At 35.4% G+C, this 21092-nt stretch overlaps 1 long non-coding RNA gene across 1 annotated transcript; it reads right to left on the bottom strand.

The window, feature by feature from the left end:
* Nucleotides 1–778: 778 nt before the first annotated feature.
* Nucleotides 779–2339, bottom strand: LOC112128356. Its single transcript, XR_002910957.1, has 2 exons — nt 2139–2339; nt 779–1307 (listed from the first exon to the last, which is right to left on the bottom strand). It is a non-coding gene; the product is annotated as an uncharacterized LOC112128356 (long non-coding RNA).
* Nucleotides 2340–21092: the final 18753 nt, after the last annotated feature.

Raw genomic sequence — 21092 nt, 5'->3', positions numbered from 1 at the left:
TAGAGTATGATTTTCGTGTATCCATCCATTGTCATACGGCCCATTATTTTGTATAGTCGTGTTGAATATGAAATGAAATTCTCCGGGCTCGACCGGATGACTGATCGCTGTCAGATGTTCGTACAAAACGGGGCCCATCATTTGTAGTAATTACCCTTTCTGTGATTGATGAGCCGCATCAAGATATATGGCCCACCTTAAAAGAAGATCCATTCTCGAAAACGCCTTAATTGAATTAAAAACTTTCTCTCCTGCTATACAATACCGACACGGTATTTACAGAGTACAGATATAAATGACTTTCATTGAATAATCATTTTCCTTTTTTTTTGGCAATGAAACATACTAATTTTTGAATATAAAATTTACTTATGGAGTATTGCGTTCAACTATTGGTGGATGGTTTTACTAAATTTATTTTATTGAAGAGAAGGTATCGACTACTTGAACTTTAATTTGATGCATGAACAGTATGGTGGTCAAGAATAAAAACAAAATTCATCTTNACTGACACACAAATACGATTACTCCATTCCCCACAATTACCACGTAAACGTCTGAAAAGAATGTGGATAAGATACCTCTTAAATTATTAAAATCATTTTATTAAACCAGATCGGCAGCCAATGGGTATCTTTCTCTATAACGCCCGTAATGCCACAGACATAAAATAAAATCCAATCTTCTGGTTGTATATAATACAGTTGAAGATAAAAATAAATGAAGTAAAAAAAACTTGTTATTTAAACATGAGCAATGACAAAAATAAATAAACATATGATTTATTAAAATTTTTATTATTTTTTTGCTTAGAGTTTAACAAATTCGTATTTTGACGAACAAGGACATCACGTTTTATTTTTGTTGTTTGACTGTTTGAACTTCTAAAGACTGGCTGATGTCAAGATCAATCAAATTTTGTGGGACGGGAGTACAGTCTTCTCCATTGGCTATAGCTAGGAAGTTCTGGGTTTCTTCGTGAGACGCCTGATAGTAGGTGGTGTAGCTGAACGCACCAAGGAAGAGCGTTAAGAAATTTCTCTTTGTGCTATTTGTTATGCCGTGCCATCTCATCGAAATCGGATTATTCTTGATGCTGTTGTATATTATGTAGAGTATGATTTTCGTGTATCCATCCATTGTCATACGGCCCATTATTTTGTATAGTCGTGTTGAATATGAAATGAAATTCTCCGGGCTCGACCGGATGACTGATCGCTGTCAGATGTTCGTACAAAACGGGGCCCATCATTTGTAGTAATTACCCTTTCTGTGATTGATGAGCCGCATCAAGATATATGGCCCACCTTAAAAGAAGATCCATTCTCGAAAACGCCTTAATTGAATTAAAAACTTTCTCTCCTGCTATACAATACCGACACGGTATTTACAGAGTACAGATATAAATGACTTTCATTGAATAATCATTTTCCTTTTTTTTTGGCAATGAAACATACTAATTTTTGAATATAAAATTTACTTATGGAGTATTGCGTTCAACTATTGGTGGATGGTTTTACTAAATTTATTTTATTGAAGAGAAGGTATCGACTACTTGAACTTTAATTTGATGCATGAACAGTGTGGTGGTCAAGAATAAAAACAAAATTCATCTTTGCCAGGCTTTCGGTCCCTGGCTTCAAAGTCATCATCACGGCATATTTTCAAACAAATTAACAACAATTAACAGTTATTTGATAAACACAAACAAATACCAATTTTTGACACAGGTAACATCTTACTATATTGTTTTTTTTTATAAAATTTATTTTAGCGGAAATCACCAAATTGAAAAATTTAATCGAAAAACTATTTAAATTCGAACCTCTAACAAAACATGAAGAAAGAATAATGAATAATAATAGAATAATGAAAATGTTTGGTGTTTAGTGAACGTTAGCCAAAGATTATTTGGAGATCGTGAGGTGCGGTCTGGGGTGACGTAGGTTTTAGGAAAACGTGTGTCCAATTATACACAAGTAATGACACATCTACACGTAAAACAAGCACTATGAGCCCTGAAGATGATCTCAATAAAGACTCAAACGTGGGATGATAAAGAAAATGTTTTTCTAAAACCTACCTCACACCAGACCGCATCTCACGATCACCAAATAAATAATGAAAATATTTCTCACCATGCACCAGTGATTGTCCTTGGTTACCCTAGAACTAGTCTTTTTTCTTGCTGTGAGTTGATTGAACGTTTTTGGTATTTCACTGTCTTATCAGAACTCAAACTTTTCTTGTTGTTTACCGTCGCGTTGTTCATTGCATTAAATGATACCTAGCAAAAAATCCTTAGGGCTCTTGTTATGTTATATGCTAGACGACCAACCTACTGACTGGAATATTTTCATCCTTTAAACTCAAAATACCATCTGCGTAAACATTAAATTAAAAAAACCAACCTCATCGTAGAGGAGACAAATTTTAATAATATTAAAAAGGTGCAATAATATGTAATACTATAGTAATAAAAAGAAAATCTATAATGTATCCTTGAAAAATTTGGGACTTTATCCAAGAAAAAAAGATGCTGATAAAACAATTTAAAAAATAAACATTCTAAAATAGAACATAAAAAATCAAAGAAGGAATTTTTGGTAAATGTGGCAAACTAAAATCATAAAAATCTATCGTTAAAATTCCTTCGGTTCAAAAAAAATGACACTTGCCAAGAGCTAACGACAAATTTAATATATTTGCGATTCGTTTGACAAAGATGTTTTAAACAAAATGACGTATACTCAAATCATGTCAGACGAATTCTAAAAAAATATATAAAAAGCTGATAAAAATATTACGTCCAAGAAAATAACCAAAGAAATAAAAAACCTTCTACCTAATTCTTTTCAATTAATTAATCTTTAATTAAGGTTTTGGTAGAGAGAAAAAGGCAGAGCCACAAGCGGGATTCGAACCCACGACCTTCGGCTAAATACGCCGCTGCTCTACCACTTGATCTATCGTGACTTCATCCCAATCAAAACCTTAATCAAAGATTAATTAATTGAAAATAATTTATTTGGTCAAGCGGACCACGAAACCTAATAAATTTAATAAACAAAATGAAGTATAATTCACTAAAGCTTTCCGTGGTCATTTCATTTGTCGCCGATAATCGAATAGATTACACGACATTTCAAAAATGGCAAAAAGAAGGGAAAATTCAAAAGGTGAGGTTGAGATGGGAAGTTGGTGTCCGAGTGGATCGAAGTCACGATAGCTCAAGTAGTATGGCAGCGGCGTATTTAGCCGAAGGTCGTGGGTTCGAATCCCGTTTGTGACACTGGGTTTTTATCTCTACCAAAACCTCAAGTAAAAATTAATTAATCGAAAATAATTTATTTGATAATTAGCGGACCACGAAACCTAATAAATACTTCTACATAATATGAAAGCTTACGGATTGGACCTGATAAGAAAAGAAATTTTGAAAAACAACCAAAAAAGGAATTTGAAATTGACGCATTTATTTAATGCAGCTATAAAAATTTAGTTTGTCTCTAATATCTAAAAAGTGGCTGATATATTATGATAGCCAAAAGCAACTACACCACCAAATAAAATTTCTTGTTACTCACCCTCTTATTGCTTTAGTAATCTCAATACTAGTTCTGAAAATATTGAAAAATCCAATACGTTTTTTCTTTTTACATCTTACTTTGCATTAACAGCATTCCACGTGCTAAATCTTTTGTAGCATTAATTAAAGTAGTGAACGAATCATGATACTGTCTCACGTGCTTCTTTATGTCAAAAAGTGAGCCAATTTTATACTGTTATTTTTAAATCCAATTTTAATCCACTTTTAAATCATTAAAATAATATATTTTTTGTCTTATCGTCTCTTACACGATTACTACGAAAAAACTAAAAATTTTATTAATAATTTACCCTCATAAAATACCTAAAGACATAAAACCCAATCTAAATAGTAGAAATCCTCCAGCATTTGGCGTGTTAACATGAGAAATTTTGAAACAAGCTTTAAAAAAAGGAATGTTGAAATGGACGCGGTTTTTTAGTGTCTCTATTATCTGGAAAGTGATTGAGATTAATTATGATAGAAAAACCACCACACCAAATTTCATTCTACGGAACCATCTCATTGCTTCCAGTAATCTCCAAACTTCTGACTATTGTATAGTAGTATCTAGTATAGTTGAGTAGTTATCTACAGCTCGACTAAAACCAACATTAAAAAAGCGAACATTACACGTAGCCACCCGTTTGGATTTAAAGATAAGCATTCAAACATAAATCAGATACATAGACTCTCTGGAAGAAATATATGGTTTTTTCCTAGACGAAGCAACAAATTTTGGCATGAAGGTTTAACCATAAGCTAAAACCAATATTCCCAAGAGTAGGTTGAACATCTGACCTCTTCCCTTTTCCAACGATTTCAAGTTAGACGCATATTCTGATATATTCGAAAGGCAGGCTGGCTTACCACGAGGTAGCATCCGTACTGTACTTGCATATAAGTGATATACCGTAGATTTAAAAGGCGTGAAAGGGGTGAAAAATGTGTATGTAAGAAGTTGTAAATGTGGAAAAATTAAAAGTTTTACTATATCACTTTGGTAAAGAAAATAAAACTATGGCGTCTCTGAACCCTTCCTGCGTTTCAAATGAAATAGTTTGATTTTAAATATTTTTTTAATCTATTATAAGAAATTTTGCTACGATAAAACATTGAAGAAATGAAACATACAATCGAGATTATACCAAATGTGTGTATACCATGTCAGCACTACTATAAAATAAAAAAATTCCCTTCATCACATAGATAAAAAATAAAACGATGGGTATTTTTCATTTAAAAAATGACGCCAATTTATTTTATTTAAATTTTATATGCATTACAAGAAAGTAGGCTACGATTTAATGTAAGAAATGAAATTCAATCTTGGTATTACCAAATGTGCGAACTGTAAGTCAGCATTGCTGAAAAATTAAAATTTTCACCTAATCATTTCGGTAAAAGAAAAAATTCTATCGGCATGGTTTGGGTCGCGTGCCTTCGATGTAGATCACTTATATAAATCTGGTTTAGAAAGGGATTGATTTGGTAACAGATGCTCTCCACGAGCGCTCTTTGTTTCCTAATGAGCCTGATTTTCTCCCGGAGAACCGGGATTTTTTCACCCCGAATGCGCGGATCGGGGCCGGCCGAGTTTCGCTCCATCACGACGAGCTCCCCAACGCTCCTAATTATCCATCATTCATCAGTAGATGCATTGAGACGTACCGCCTTCTCACCGGCAATTACATACCGACTTTTGGGCAAATACCCGGATAAAGTATGACCGGATGAAGATGCGAGGATATTAATCAGGTCGAATAGGTCTTCATTTATTCCGGCGCGAAAGAACATTTTTAGTAATGACCCCTTTCTAAAACCGAAGATTATAACTTACTTACACGAATAGTAACAGTGAATAATCGCTAAAATTCCTTCTATAACTCTGATCACGACTAGATTTATTCTAAACATGTTTCTAATATTTTTGGCCCCATTCGAAAGTTAATATACGATTACGATTCTTACATGCAACGTTACCGGCTCTGGGTTCGAATCCCGGCAAAGACCATTGCTTTTTAATTAATGATATGAAACGGGGTACGTCGCTGGCTGCAACGGTTTAGGCGTTGACACGGCGGTCATCACTGTAAGGTAAAGATCCTTGATTCGAATACATCCTACATTCGAATCTGACATACAATTTTTTTTCTTTCAAAAATACCGGCACCTTGAGTATGTAGTAAGTAGTAAGTAACCAGTTGAAATGCCCTCATAAAAAAATAATAACGATATAAAAAATGTATTGCAAAATAGTTTGACCTCTCGTCCACGACACCCTATAGGTTATTACACTTTAAGCCTTTTTGTATGACAGGAATTATTGTTTTATGTAACTTTCACTTTATTTAATTACATCGATATATATTTAACTGGATTCCTTTTTGTCAATTATTTATAGCAAGATCTTGTTCTCCATTGATTAATGTTAAGGGCATTCACGCAATCATTGCACTGTGTTGTTAAAAGTGCTATTATTAAGATTGATTGGCGATTTTTTTTAAAGCCGAAAATATGTCCAAAGGGAGAGTTGATTGATTTATATGGTCAAACGTGTCTTGACGGTAATCGTTTGATTAAATTATTTAAATTATCCAGTTTAGACCACTTTTTTACACACAGGATATGCTTTATGGATCGATTGAAGGTTCATCACCACGATAAAGAAAAATTTCACAATATGTTCATCGTGTTTGGTTAAAGCCGAGAATGTTTATGACGTAAATGTAATGACTCGGAACTATTAGCACAGTACTGTTGTATGGGGTCTAATTACTGTATGTATTTATCATTTGTATGGTATTGGTAGTACGAATTTCAGGAGCAACCTTTCAAACAAAATACAGTCTACCATAAGAACTTTAATTTAGATGATCGAGTCTTATAAAATTACAAAGGCTATGGCGGGATTCGAATTCAGAACCTCTAGTCTGGTGATTGTCGGGCGATTTTACAACTCGTCCGCGGACGTAAAAATTGTTGTAGGATTGTTAGGATGTTTCAAACCACTTCTTTGATACTGATTTTTGGATGTTTCTCTTTATTAATTTTTAAGAACCATCAGGCTGCTACGATCAATTAACATAATTATGTGTTCATTTTTCATGATCATTGTAGCTGCCTGATATCCAAACAACTGTATCAAAGACGTGATGTGAAAGATCGTAATAAACCTAAATTGTCCAGCCCATCCACAACATTCCTATAACATTCTGATTATAATTGAATATTCCTTTGTTGATAAAGTGTCGATGAATTTGAAGTAAATCCTGATTTGGACACCATTTTGATCCATTCGCTGTTAATCTACGTCATTCCTTTCCTCTTCTTTTGTGAACACTTAGGGATAGGGATAGGGATAAGAGAGGCTGCCACAAGGCCTACTACACCTCGACCTAAATAGATCTATTATTGCTCCTCTGTTAATTATAAATCACTGGCCAGCTTCAGGCTATTAACCAGCCTCCACAGTTTTGCCAACGGTTCCTTGGTGTAGAATTTTGCTTATGGTTTTTCTTGTCCTAGTTGCAAGTACCTGCACCTACATAGACCTTTGCAGAAACATAAAATGTGTTCTGAGGTCTCCACCTCTTCTTGGCAGTATCTGCACTGTGTTTATTCTGTCTGTACTCCTATTTGGTGTGTGTGCTTTCTTAAGTGGTAGTGCCATGTCAGGAGTCCAACCAGAATCCTGGTTCGGTTGCGGTTGCCTTCCAGTAGTTCTTTTGTAAGTTTTGCGGATGATCCTTTTATGAATCTCTTCGCGTGCCTCTTACCTGTGGTATTGTTCAACCAGGTTTTGGACTCATTAAGGATCCATTATAAGATGTATCCTCTTTTGTGGCAGGCTGCTAGGCCGCAGTAGAGTTTTGGGCCCATAGAATCCATGTTGGCTTCCTTTTTGACCAGCATGTCAACCTTTTCGTTGCCTCTATGTATCGAATCAGGGTCAGGTCATTAGTGTCGCTGACTTCAGTCAGGGCCTCCATGCATTTTTGAACACTCTTTGCCTTGTGAACACTTCGGAGAAAAGAAATGTCAGAACTTACAAAAATTTATGAAATACCACAGAACTACAGATAACCCAATACACCCACATTTAAGATCTTCTCGATAGGGTCGTCAATAGTTTCTAAAAAAGTAAAATTGCGCCAAAAGGATTCTCGGTTTTAATACAATTAAGAAGAGTAAAGAGTGGTTTACACAAAGTATATATTAAAAGTTTTAAAACGTCAAAAGACAAGGATTGTTGAAGACATATCAACCCTAGTTTAGTAGTTAATGCTTTTAATTTAGCCTTGTGTTTTGTTCTAAAGTCTGTTAAAACGATACAAAAATGTTTTACATTTTTCCTGTACAGATAAAACATTTTCATGTAAGGATGGTTCAATTTTAGATGTCTGATAAACTACTTACTTCAATTAATTTAAAAAAAAATAGTGGATAGCTCAAGTGGTTTAGCTGAAGATCATGGGTTCGAATCCCGCTCGTGACACTGACTTTTTTATCTCAGCCAATACTTTACTTAAAGATTAATTAACTGAAAAGAATTTATTTGGTCAATCCGACCACGAAACCTAATCGATTAAAAAAAAATTATCACCAGAGTGGATCAAACCGTCCATCAGTTAAAAGGGTCCATTCTCTCTAAAGGTCTTTAAGTATTTTGAATACGGGCCATAAAAAACATCAATCCAGCTTGTTTAGCAATTGGCCATTCGTTTCATTTCCTTCCTTTCCACATAATCAGTCAATCAATCCTCATCATTCTAGATAAATGAGCTTTTAATCAGCTTTTGATCAGCTATTGGCTTCTGCTATGACACTGTTCAGTGTATCTGGAATATACTGTAGCCCTGTCCGACTCACCATCAATTCTGCTTGGATATTTGGAACGATATAAATAAATTTTAAATATATATATANATATATATAAATTTTACGTTCCCTGAAATTCAACCAAAAAATTGTTCCTATTTTGGTAAGAACATCAGATTTATGTTATATCATATCCAGTCAGCTTGTGAGGAATTTTATACCTACGTAGGAACATGGAACAACTACATTTTTCTAATTTTGATTTAGTTGAATCTGATGTTTATTTCAATCTGATTTGAAGATGGTTATTGATTGTTTAAAAAAATTCTTTTTTTTATCACTTAAGAAAAAGGGTAACGCTTTTAAAGGCAGTTATGTTAAACGGTTCTGCAATAGAATTTTAATTTCATAATATACGCCAAAATTTAGCATAGGTCTCGTTGTACGAATGGGTTTTCTAGGAATGGGTAGTCTAGGGACAAAAGGTTTGCAATAAATTGGCAATTTATTAATACAAATCAACTGGTCATGACTGCAGGTCTAAACTGATCTCATTACTGGAATAAGGTCTACTTAAAGCGAGGTTTCATCCGGCCGCTAATCTTCTGTCATGCTCGTTAGGTTGGCGCGTAATGGCCTCAAATGCCCTTAAGCTCAGAAGCCGTTCATGAAAGGTAAAGAAACGTCATAAAAAAAAGATTGGCAGTGATGAAATAGTTACAAACCGGGAGGAAAAGAAACAACGCCGGTTCGAAAGTTAGGTGAATCGGTGTCCGGATCCCTTAAAGGAGCGAGTACGAGGATCCGAGCGAGGGTCAAAGGTGAACCCTGAGGCTGGGTGCTAAGGCCGCCACGTTTGTAGCTCGTGGTACCCCCAGGATCCAACTTCTATCAGTCATCAACCACGGCCCTACAAAGGTCACTATTTGCGAAAACCCGTGTTAAAATAAGATGTTTTTTCTTTAATTGTACAAATTTTCTTTTGTGCAACTCGATCGTTAATCATCTCCGGATTTTTTCAATAAATAACCGCCCCATTGAATGTTTCGGCTCTTCCGAGAAGACGGTTAACAAGATGTAAATGACTGGGGCAGACCACCGTCGTGTCCTTCGGAAGAAAAGGATGCCGTTTACAGATTTCCACTACCGTTTCACTTTCCCTAGTTAACATTTTTCTTCGAAACATAAAACTCCGGATGCGTTATTTTCCAACAGAAATGCGCCGCCGATGACATACCGGGATATTACAACGGCCCTCAGGGATCGCCAGCTTCTTATCTCGTGAAATCAATCGAATCGCATATGTAACATTTAATCATACGCTTTGTCTGGCGTTTCAAGTTTGATAAATTGAGGAAAAAAACTGATCACCAAAATATATATATTTCATAGATGTAAAGGCGTTACATCACGCGATCATATTTTGTTCCACTCGCTGCCAATTCAAGATAGTGTTTTTTTCGACGTCTAATCTTTGGTTCAAAATTCTTTGCAGTCGAATCAGCATTGATGACCTCAGACTGTCTACATCTGTGAAACAATCTACGAACACGAATATACAGGAAAGACCCCTATGTCATTACTACTGATCAAACTGTTAAAACAGTATATCCACCATTCATACATGATGATTCAATTTATTTGAAACGGAACACGAAACGAAATTATTAAACAATCAACGTTTCACTTTGATTTCTTCATTCAGTTTTATGTAATCTAAATTTTTGAAACTTTTAAACAAACAGTTTTTTTATTGGTTGTAATTAATGAATATAAACATTGTAAAAATGTGCACGTATAAAATCATGTCACCTTTATACATTCAGTACGACTCAGACACAACCAGTATATTATGTATGTATTCACGCGGTTTCTAATCACCATAAATCATTTGCATAACACGCTCCCATAAATCATAGAGTTTTTAGCTAAGATAAACGACAAATCCACTGTTGCTGTTTTAATATATGAAAAATTGTGTATTCTAGTATGTCGAAAATGCTGATTGATAACCATTTATTCCGCCTCGACAATCTAAAAAAACAACCCACGTATTTTTTCATACTCTGAATTCGTAGGTAACTGGTCCTTACCGAGGATATAAGATATCTTTTCTATCTGTGGTAGTTTTCTATTAAGGTCGTCCAATAATCTGGAAAATTCCTCTGAAGTTCTTTTCTTTGACCAGCATACATTTTACCGCCCCAAGGAGGCTTTTTCTACTATACATTAACAAAACCTAACTTATTACATTCAATTAATTAAACGTTATGTAATGTATTGGTTAAGATAAAAAAGTCAGTGTCACGAGCGGGATTCGAACCGCTAACTAAATACGCCGCTGCTCTACCACCTGAGCTATCGTGACTTCGATCCACTCGGACTTCCCATCTCAATCCGCCTTTTTGAATTTTCCGTCCTTTTTGCCATTTTTCAAGTGGATGGACCCCGAAGGTCGTGGGTTCGAATCCCGCTCGTGACACTGACTTTTTTATCTCAACCAATACCTTACAAAAAAGTTTAATTAATTGAAAGAAGTTATTTGGTCAATCGGACCACGAACTGTAATTGATTTAATACCTTATTACGTTGTTTATTGTTACATAGCAAATAAGGTTTAATGGGAAAAAATATTCAAAGTTTCAATGAATGTGACATTTCCTCTTTCAGTATGGCTGGTTTCTTTCTGATCATTTTGGCCAGCTCACCCTCATTGCTCCTTGCACTCTTCAGTGTGATTTCAGTCGGGTCGTTTCATAATTTTTCGAAAGACGGAGAGAGTGTGTCAGTGTTATTTATGTACGTCGGTGCTGGATACAGCCTGGCTTCAGTGTCGGGTGTGCATAAACCCGTCTTGCAGACCGATAGAGTAAAATAGACAGGCAAAAATGATCAGCAATGAATTCAAGGAGTTGAAGAGTAAATAAACAAACAACTTCCATAAAAGGCGAGAATTCATCAGAGAATATATAGCCAGATCCCATTCAATCTATGCCTGATATTTCACAAACATCAATTCTGGTAACAGTTACTTAATCATTTCTTATATCTGTGTGAAATATTAATGTTGAATGAGTGAAGTAAGCTATGTAGAATTCACACAGGTGACCAAAGAACGAATTGTAAGTAGATAGACGTAAGATCGAAAGACTAATGTAAACATGAAATATGTTGTATCATGTAAAGTGTATGAAGTGTCAAGTTCGTTAAATTTCTTTGCTAGAGAGCCTTTTGCTTCTCGTATGGGTATTGCTTAGAGCTTTTATTAGCCTCCGTAGCATTGATTTGGTTTTCTTTTCAACCGACATTATAAACTTCTTCTATATGTAACTTGGATTGCAGTCCTTGGCAATGTTGGGACCGAGTCAAGGAAATTTGAGATCGCCTGTAAAAAAGTTAAATGTGTCAATTTGTAGACATATTTGAGATTGTTTTGCCATGATGATGCCATTAAAATAGATCAAAAGCTTGGCAGTGACAACTGAATTCGCTTGTTTCTTCAAGACCATTGATCCAGAGTGTTCGTAATTGAAAAAGTGGTCGATATTTACAATATTGATGGATCGTTGGTGACTACTAGGAACGGGTTTCAATTCAATGTTTGGTTATAAACTTAAACCCTATGGACCACCTTTATGTCTAGGCATATAGTCTCATCATATATATTTCTTTAAACATATACAGTAAACAACGAAAAATGAATATTATAAATGTTGTAAGTATGGTGTAGAATTTCAACTGAAATTAAACTGCAACATTGCATCTCATCGACAATCAAAGGAAACTAAATACAACATTACCATTATAATTAATTAATCTTTATGTAAGATATTGGTTGAGATAAAAAAAGTCCGTGTCACGAGCGGGAATCGAACCCACGACCCTCCGCTAAATACGCCGCTGCTATACCACTTGCGCTATCGTGACTTCGATCAGATTTATCTCAACCAATACCTTACGTAAGGATTAATTAATTGAAAAAAGTTATGCGGTCAATCGGACCACGAACTCTAATGGATTTAATCTGTAATTGAATTATATCTTCACGAAAGCTCTCTGTGGCCATTTCATTTGTCGCCAAGAATCGAATAGAATACACGAGATTTGAAAAATGGCAAAAAGGAGGGAAAATTCGAAAGATGGGGTTCAGAGGGGAATATAGTGTACGAGTGGACCGAGGTCACGATAGCTCAAATGGTAGATCAGCGGCGTATTTAGCCGAGGGTCGTGGGTTCGAATCCCGCTCGTGACACTGACTTTTTTACCTCAACCAATAACTTTCATAAAGATTAGTTAATTGAAAAAAGTTATTCGGTCGATCGAACCACGAACTCAAATTGAATTACCATTATGTTTAGTGGTATAATTGAACAAATTATTTATTTTTAATTCTTAATAACTTATTTCGACTTCGATCACGAGAGTTCAAGTGTAGTGGAGAAGCGGTGTATTTAGCCGAAGGTCGTGGGTTCGAATCCCGCAAGGGGCACTAACTTTTTCAACTCAATCATGATCTTGCATGAAAATAATACTTAACGAAATTACCAATCTAGTGTGTATCCTTGGACCCTTAAACTTTCAAAGAGATTTAAAATTTTATTTTCCACAGAGCTAAAAAATATATAGATAACGCAAAATTTTCAAGATGTTAATAAATTTATACCATGTTTACACATTTATCTGTGTATTGCATAGCAAAAATTATTGACTTGGGGTCATATAGGGTAAAAAATCACGTTCAGTGAAAACGTCTATAAACACTAAAGTTATGTTACAAAACAAGAGAAAAGCTTTTCCATTTACGGTTTATTCAGTTGATTTACAAGTGGGTGGTGAAAGGATATGAATAAGGTCGGAAGCAAAATTAAGGGAAACCCCCGTGGTTCCAGAATATTGACTATTTGCCGCGGTTTCCGAGGACATGATAGATTGTCATTTTGCCTATTTCGAAACCAGTGATTGCTGGCGAACATCCACGGTTAAGTGAATGCTCGTCGGGGGGGCTCGTCAAAACGCTCTCATTTACCTGCTCACCTTACGTTTTATTATTTAGACTCGTTTTATTCATTTTCATAAGCGTACTATGACTCTCAAATACGATTTTGGCATTAATGTGTTCATGTTTAATTCATGAAGGTGGCCGGTTTTCTTCAGAATGAACTGTCTTTGAAACAGGGCAAAAAGACCTTCTTTGAGAATAATTTATGATTATAAGATGCAAAACGTATAATTTCAAAAATTATATGATAACGATTATATATAACTACAATTTTATCAGCTAAACAGTAAATTTGCATTTTTATGAATGCGGGAGAGTTTCGTAGAAAATATAGAACTGGTAAGTAGACAGATACATATGTATACAGAGAGAAAAAGACTGAGGCAAAAAAAAGGGGGAGAGGGAGAGAGAGAGAGAGAGAGAGAGAGAGAGTGTGAAGGGAGAGTGAGAAAGAGAGATGTAGACGTAGATGTACATGCAGATGTAATAATCGGGGTGTCATATACCGCGCCCTTTAAGAGCTATTTTATCCCCCGTTCTCGGCCTAAAGCACACCGGTGAGTCCTATTTCATCAAGAAACTTGATTAATAGGCCCAGTTTTAATGGTGGAAGCTCTATGGTCTTCTACGGTCACATTGTACATCCCAAAGCACTTCTGTGTGTAGCACCGCAGTTTGTTAGTAGGTGTGTTGGTGGTGTCTCCTCTACCTCTTTGCAGAATCTGCACGTACCGTCTTGAATTATTCCAATCTATTTAAGTGACCATTTGGCTTGTAGTGTCCTGTTAAGAATTCTATTAGGATTCGCAATTTATTCCTGCTTCCTTTGACACATTCTGTAATTCCTTTTCATCCGAAATTTGTTAAGAGATTCTTAGATTGCCTGTGTCCAATGAGTGAATTCCATTGTTCCTTCATTTTCTATTTGTCCTTCTGCCTGAGATACTCATAAATAGTGTGAGTTCCTATGCCACAGAAGTATTCGCGTTCCATCAACGTTGTAACAGCTTCTTTCCTTGCAAAGGTGCCCGCTTTCTCATTGCCTTCTACTCCCATGTGTCCTGGCACCCAGCATAGGCTGACTTTGTTAGAGGTAGATAGATAGATAGATAGATAGAGAGAGAGATATAGAGATAGATAGATAGATAGATAGAGAGAGAGAGAGAGAGAGAAAGAGAGAGAGAGAGAGAGAGAGAGAGAGAGAGAGAGAGAGCCAGACAGACAGCGGGACATTCAGACTACTAATTATTAAAATTTTCTTATTGTAAAAATATTATGATTACCTGTTTAATAACCAATCAAATTTTATACATTTTCAAGTTAAACAAGCCCTTACATACCATAGAGCCAACAATTTTATGCAATAACAGCACACTGTAAATTTTAAAAATTATAATGACAAATGTCTCCATAGTGATAAAATAATTTGTGATGTGTTTGTTGTAACTAAGGTGATGAAATATATGTATCCATACTGGGGGCAGGTTATAAGAATATTTATTCAACGCTCTTTCAATTTCGTCGTAGAGCATTTTCACTCTATCTATGCTTTTCAAAGTCGTTAATTTACGAGGAACCACCAGGTGGTTTTGACGTACGGGTCGCAATGGAAATCGTAAAGTCCCAGTCACGATTGAGCATCGAGGCCTCGACCGGCGGAGAATAGAAAGCCTAACGTATGACGAGTTGTAGAAATAGATCCGCGTCAGACTAAATACAATATAGCAAGGGCCTATCCCAAGGCACGAACTAGGAGGTCCCTCGGGTTTGTTACGAGTCTTCAATCACGGATTTATGCATCGGCGGGTCGAGAGTAATACAAGCTCCAGCCGGCTCTCCACGATGGTAATCGCCATCAATAACATGGAACAAAGTGGTTGCCGCAGCTATAAGACAAAAAAATTCAACGCATGAATTGATATACACGCAACTAGGTGTACTTCATTTACAGCATAACAATAATTCAAGTGACGGGTTCAGTAAAAATCACCATGCTATAATTTATCAACCCTATCTTGCGATATCAGCTTATTAAAAATGTTTGTAAGATTTCATTGACTATATACGATTTATTACACCAATTTTAACTATAAAGAATCATGAAAATACGTACATATCAATTAATTACTTACAAAGGAAGACTTCAAGTTTATCACTTCTTCTTTAAGCAACAATAGCGTAGTACAGGATACTTCAATTACATCGCATCGTTTCTCGACGATTATTGATGTTTTAACATGACTAATCTTTTAGGATAATATGAATATAATTATGCAGTATAACTATAAAAAATCCGGCGAGCACAATGTCGGTTCATTTCGTTTTGCCATAATGTAAATGTTTTTCATTAGTGCCAATGAGAATGTCTATTAATAATTTTTCTGGGTTTTGGTAGGCATTTTTGGACGTGCTTTCACAGATTTATCAATTATAACTTTTGCATCGTTGTGAATTTGTAATAAATCTCTATATGGTAATGGCTTGGGTGATTAAGTGTAAATTTAGTACAAATATGAAGCCTTTATTTCTGTATTCGTAGGAATTTGATAAATATTCATATTATTTTACATACATCATATTGCACATTAACTAGAATAAAGAAGATGAGGTTAGTAGTCCAGTAGTAGTACTAGTAGTTAGTAGTAGTAGTTAGGTCCGAAGTATTCGTGTGCCGCATCTATTAGTACATTTCAGTTGTTTTCTAAAGTCCAGTACATTAGGCAAAACGAACATATAGTAGTAGTTATCCATAAAGTGCGCCCTATGTTCTTACCACTACAACTAAGCCGTGGCCCATTGTACTTTTTAGTGAAATTTTCCTATTTCTTTAGTAACGTGTGGTGTTTAGTGACCGTTAATTAATGATTATTTAAAGATCGTGAGATGCCGTCTGGTAAGACGTAGGTTTTAGAAAAACATTTTCTTTATCGTGCCGACGTTTCGATTTTTATTGAGATCATCATCACGGCCTGTGATTTATAAACATTTGCAATATAAAGATAATGTGTGGTGATTATTGACCGTTAATCGATAGTTATTCAGAAATCGTGAGATACGGTCTGGTGTGATGTAGGTTTCAGAAAAACATTTTCTTTATCGTGCCAACGTTTCGATCTTTATTGAGATCATCTTCAGAGCCTCACACCAGACCGCATCTCACGATTTCCGAATAATCATCGACTAACGGTCACTAATCACCACGCACTTTCATCATGAAGAAACTCGCATCGGCTATCAACCAGAGAACATGTTTGCTGAAATGCAGACAACACAAGGCCCTGAAGATGATCTCAATAAAGATCGAAACGTTGGCACGATAAAGAAAATGTTTTTCTGAAACCTACATCACACAAGACTTTATCTCACGATCTCCAAATAATCACTGTTATTAAGATGGAATTAAAGATATTAGAGCATTTGATTCACAACAAACTGAGTATTTTCATTATTTTTTTTATATTCTTATTACTTGTCCATTGTAAGCTACAAAATATTTCACATCATAATCCTTCTTTTGAATCCGTTACGTTCTTCCTGTTGATTTTCGAGTGTGAATATTTCTCCAAAAGACCTTTTCTCATTTAGCCATATTCTTTAATCTCCAATATATTTCTTCCGTATGTAAAGTGTCCCGTTAAGAGACGCTTAGATTGCCGGGGATTATCCAACATGTCGAATTGAACTAAAGAGTCCTTATTGTCCAAAATCTGATTCTCAATTCTGTTCGAGATATTTCCCATTTCAAGTTACTTCATCATTTCACAACTTTACTCCATAAAGTCCCTTGTACCTCATAATTAACGTTCATCTTACTTTCAATTAATTAATCTAATTGTGTAAGATTTTAGTTGAAATGAAAAAGTTAATGTCACGAGCGGGGTTCGAACCCACTCAGCCGAAGGTCGTGGGTTCGATTCCCTCTCGTGTCACTAGGTTTTTCATTTCAACCAAAGCCTTACATAAATAGATTAATTAGTTGTAAGAAGTAATTTAGTCAATCAGACCACGAAATATAATTGAGTTAATCTTAATGTAAATCGGATTAATCATAGACAGAGCACCCTCTTTAGCTTACTTTCTCAAATAGCGGTGGACAATTGCAACATTGAACATTCAATGTAAGTTATAGAATGGTTTGGTGTGGCTGACCATATCTTCACAGAAAACAAACTCTTTGAGCTCTGAAGATGATCTCAATAAAGATCGAAACGTTGGCACGATAAAGAAAACGTCTTTCCAAACCTACGTCACACCAGAGCACATCTCACGATCTCCGAGTAATACATTCTTTAGTTATGTTTAATTGTGTATAAGCTTCTTTTAGGAACAACAGGTTTTTACTACTTAACTGATAGATTATTTCTCAATTTAGCGAGTGCTTCACAAGAAAATATAATATGAGGGGTAGTTTCTTTCTCACAATTGCATAACGTAATATAGGATTCATTGGTTCCCCGTCTTGAGGGTATTTGCTCAGTTGCTATTGACCCTACTACTAGTGGCTCATCGTAAACCCTTCCAAGCATATGGGTGTCGGTCGAAATCAGTATGTGTATAAGGAAGGCGAAGATCATTTACACCGATTTTTTATATGCCTTATATTTCATTCGCTTATGCATTTCGGGCCACTTTTCTTGTCAAAGCTTCAAACCTCTTCAAAGCTGCTAATTTTTTTATAATTCATTTTTTTTCATTAACGCGGTCAGAAATCAATATCTATGTATACACCTGTTATTTGAACTAAACATAACCAATTAGGTTACATAAAAGGCGGTCCTCGTTACTTATTATTTGATATACTTAATCCCCTATTCCTTTCCCACTATCCTGGAGAGCTAGATAAAATTATTGGGAATTTTGCCAAAAAGGTCAAAATAAGTAGAGTTGGAAGGGAATTAACTTTCCCTATACGAATGGTGTACGGGTATTCATTTTGTTTAGCTTGTGGTTCAGGTCCAAAGCAACAGTTAGAAAAAAACGAAACCCCGCTTGGTTGACCAATAAAGGATCGAGCGTCGTGTAAGGTATTCTTCCCTCGTCTAATTGGCATTAATTATACATTAATTAATAGCTCACGGCGATACGCAAGCTTTAAAAGGAACTTGTCCCAGTGAAAGTTGGCCAGATCGAAGAAGCCTAGTTTAAGAAGCGGCCGGTTTTGGCTATGTCCAATTTGTACACCGGCGGACCAGCGGAAAAGACAAGTCTCAGTTGTAATTTCCAATGGTATTTAGTTCATTTTTTCATGTTAGACCTCGGTCCAGAGCTTTAGAACTGACCCTCCATCTTGGGTTGATCTTTGAGGGTTACAACAACTTTTCTTTTTTAATACAATAAGAAATATTTTACATTTGCAGTATCATCTTCGTGTTGAATGTTGCATAGGTAATTTGGATTTATTTTCAACAAATACAGGTATGTTTTCTGTAATAGTTTCATTTAGACGATAACAGAAGGAAGACGAAGTTCATAGAAAAGAATAGGGGTATTCACGATCTTTGTGTTAACCCTGTTCAGTCTGTTAGGACCTGTTAGATCGAGAAAAGTGATTACTTAGACGCGACACGTCGTAAGAATCTGCTAGTTAACATTGCTCGATCTAACAGGCCAGAGCCAATGTGAGGTGTTAGGTCGAAAATGTAGTCACATTGCTATCCGCTAGGGCGTACATGGCAGCCATGAATTTAACAGCTGTTTTTGTTTACATGTATTTTTATTCTTAAATAAGCATTAATTAAATCGAACCAATGTATTTCTTTTGTTAATTTCTGACCTGTCCTTATACTGTCATTCATAATACATACATCCAATATCCTATAAAGTTGTAGGCTGTAAGACATTAGGATACAAGTTAGGTACGTTGGCACGAGTTGAAGCGTGTCATTCGTTAGTACTTTTCGAGTGCATAGGTAGCATTTTGAATGAAAGAATTGATTAATTTTCCTTTTTTATTAACTTATGGAATCTTACAATTTAACACAAAAGAAAACCAAAACAAACAACAACAAGCCTTCAAGGACTATTATAGCTTTATTTTTTGTTCTACCAATCGACACGGGCAGCATTGCCGAAAAATTAACGTTTAACATGCTAAGACAAGAAGGGGGCGTTCACGATCTTACTGGACATTCGAGCTAACACGAGTTAACATTTTACAAATATTGTGAATTCCCCTATTGTCTTGGGCGTAGATTAATTATGTGAAATGTGTTGCATGTATGCTTGCTGTGGAAGAAGTTCTAATTACAACCCAAAGTGCTGCGATGTTGTGATGCGATTGCTAAAATTGATTGTTGGCTGAGAGAGGGATTTTTGTTCATTTGAAGTGATTTCATTTTTCAAGGTCCTACGAAAAAGGCAAATGAAATATAAATTACAGTTGTTATAGTTGCAATAGATCCAATTCTTTGCACATTTGTTGAAAAAATAACCTAATAAAATAAGAGATAAATAATTTTCCTTTTTTATTAACCTCTGTCATCTTATAATTTAACTTAAAAGAAAACCCCAAAAAACGCCATCAAGGACTGTTTGGTTCTACCAATCGCCACGCGCAGCATTGCGGAAAATTAACGTTTAACATGCAAAGAAAGATCTTGCTGGACATTTCTCTATTCGAGTTAACACGAGTTAACATCTTACAAACATCGTAAAATACAAATGTCAAAAAAAAAAAAAAATAATTCCGAAGAGAATTTGTTTCCTCTCAGATATCGTTTTGTTTGATAAACGTGATTCTTCGTTCGACAAAAGCACGAAGGTATATCCAAATAAAGGCAGGGTCGCCATGTGTCCCTTGAATCTTATTTACAGCCAGAATCCAACTCAATTAACGTTAACCATTCAAGGAAAATACAAAATACAATCGACAGAGATCAACTTTGCGGAGAAAACGTTGGCATTTCTTCAGCTTCTATCAGCTCCATCCGGCCTCAGTCACGACTAAGATGCAGTTAAGAATAGCGCACATTCCCAAAGCACGGAAAGTGGAGGTATTCTTTTGTTTTAAATTATGCTAATTAAATATTTAATATGAAAACAAATTGGCGTTTTAATGCTAGCACTCAGTCACTCCCCCTCTCGTCCCTCTCTGCATTTCAATTCTATTAGTTATAATCAACTATAATAAGTGTAATCAGTTCATACAAGAAAACCGTTTTAATAAATATTTTAGGTGTGCTTATAATAGATAAGAACATGAATTCTCACATCTGGGAAAAGTTTAGACACATTTGGCCAAAACGCCACGAGATAAAGGATGATGAAAAAAAGTATAGGAAAATTATTGCCGGATTTATCAACCAGCGTTTCAAGCCTCACCCCGTTCAATTTCTATAAAACAAAACTGACCTAATTTTATTTAATTACTTTTTTTATTGCTTATACAACTTGTGACCAGTTCTCATAATAAAATCTCAATAAAATCGGCGATCGGTATAAAACAGGAACATACTAAGTATTTTTAAATTGGACAGTCAGATTTTACTGTCGTTTTTTTTTTCTGAGCCAATATTTCGAAAGGCGATCCAGTGATAATTTATTTCTTATTTATTGGGTTGTCCGGAAAATAATGCAGGATTTTGGTATTAAACAAAAAAAAAGAAACTAGTTACTTTAAAGCAATGTTCTTTAATCAAAATAATTTCCCATACTCTCAATACATTTCTCCCAACGTGTTGGTAA

Source organism: Cimex lectularius, unplaced genomic scaffold, assembly GCF_000648675.2.
Source record: "Cimex lectularius strain Harlan isolate CLEC.00 unplaced genomic scaffold, Clec_2.1 scaffold138, whole genome shotgun sequence".
NCBI classification, from domain to species: Eukaryota; Metazoa; Arthropoda; class Insecta; order Hemiptera; family Cimicidae; genus Cimex; species Cimex lectularius.
This window is presented reverse-complemented; position numbering and strand designations above follow the sequence as displayed.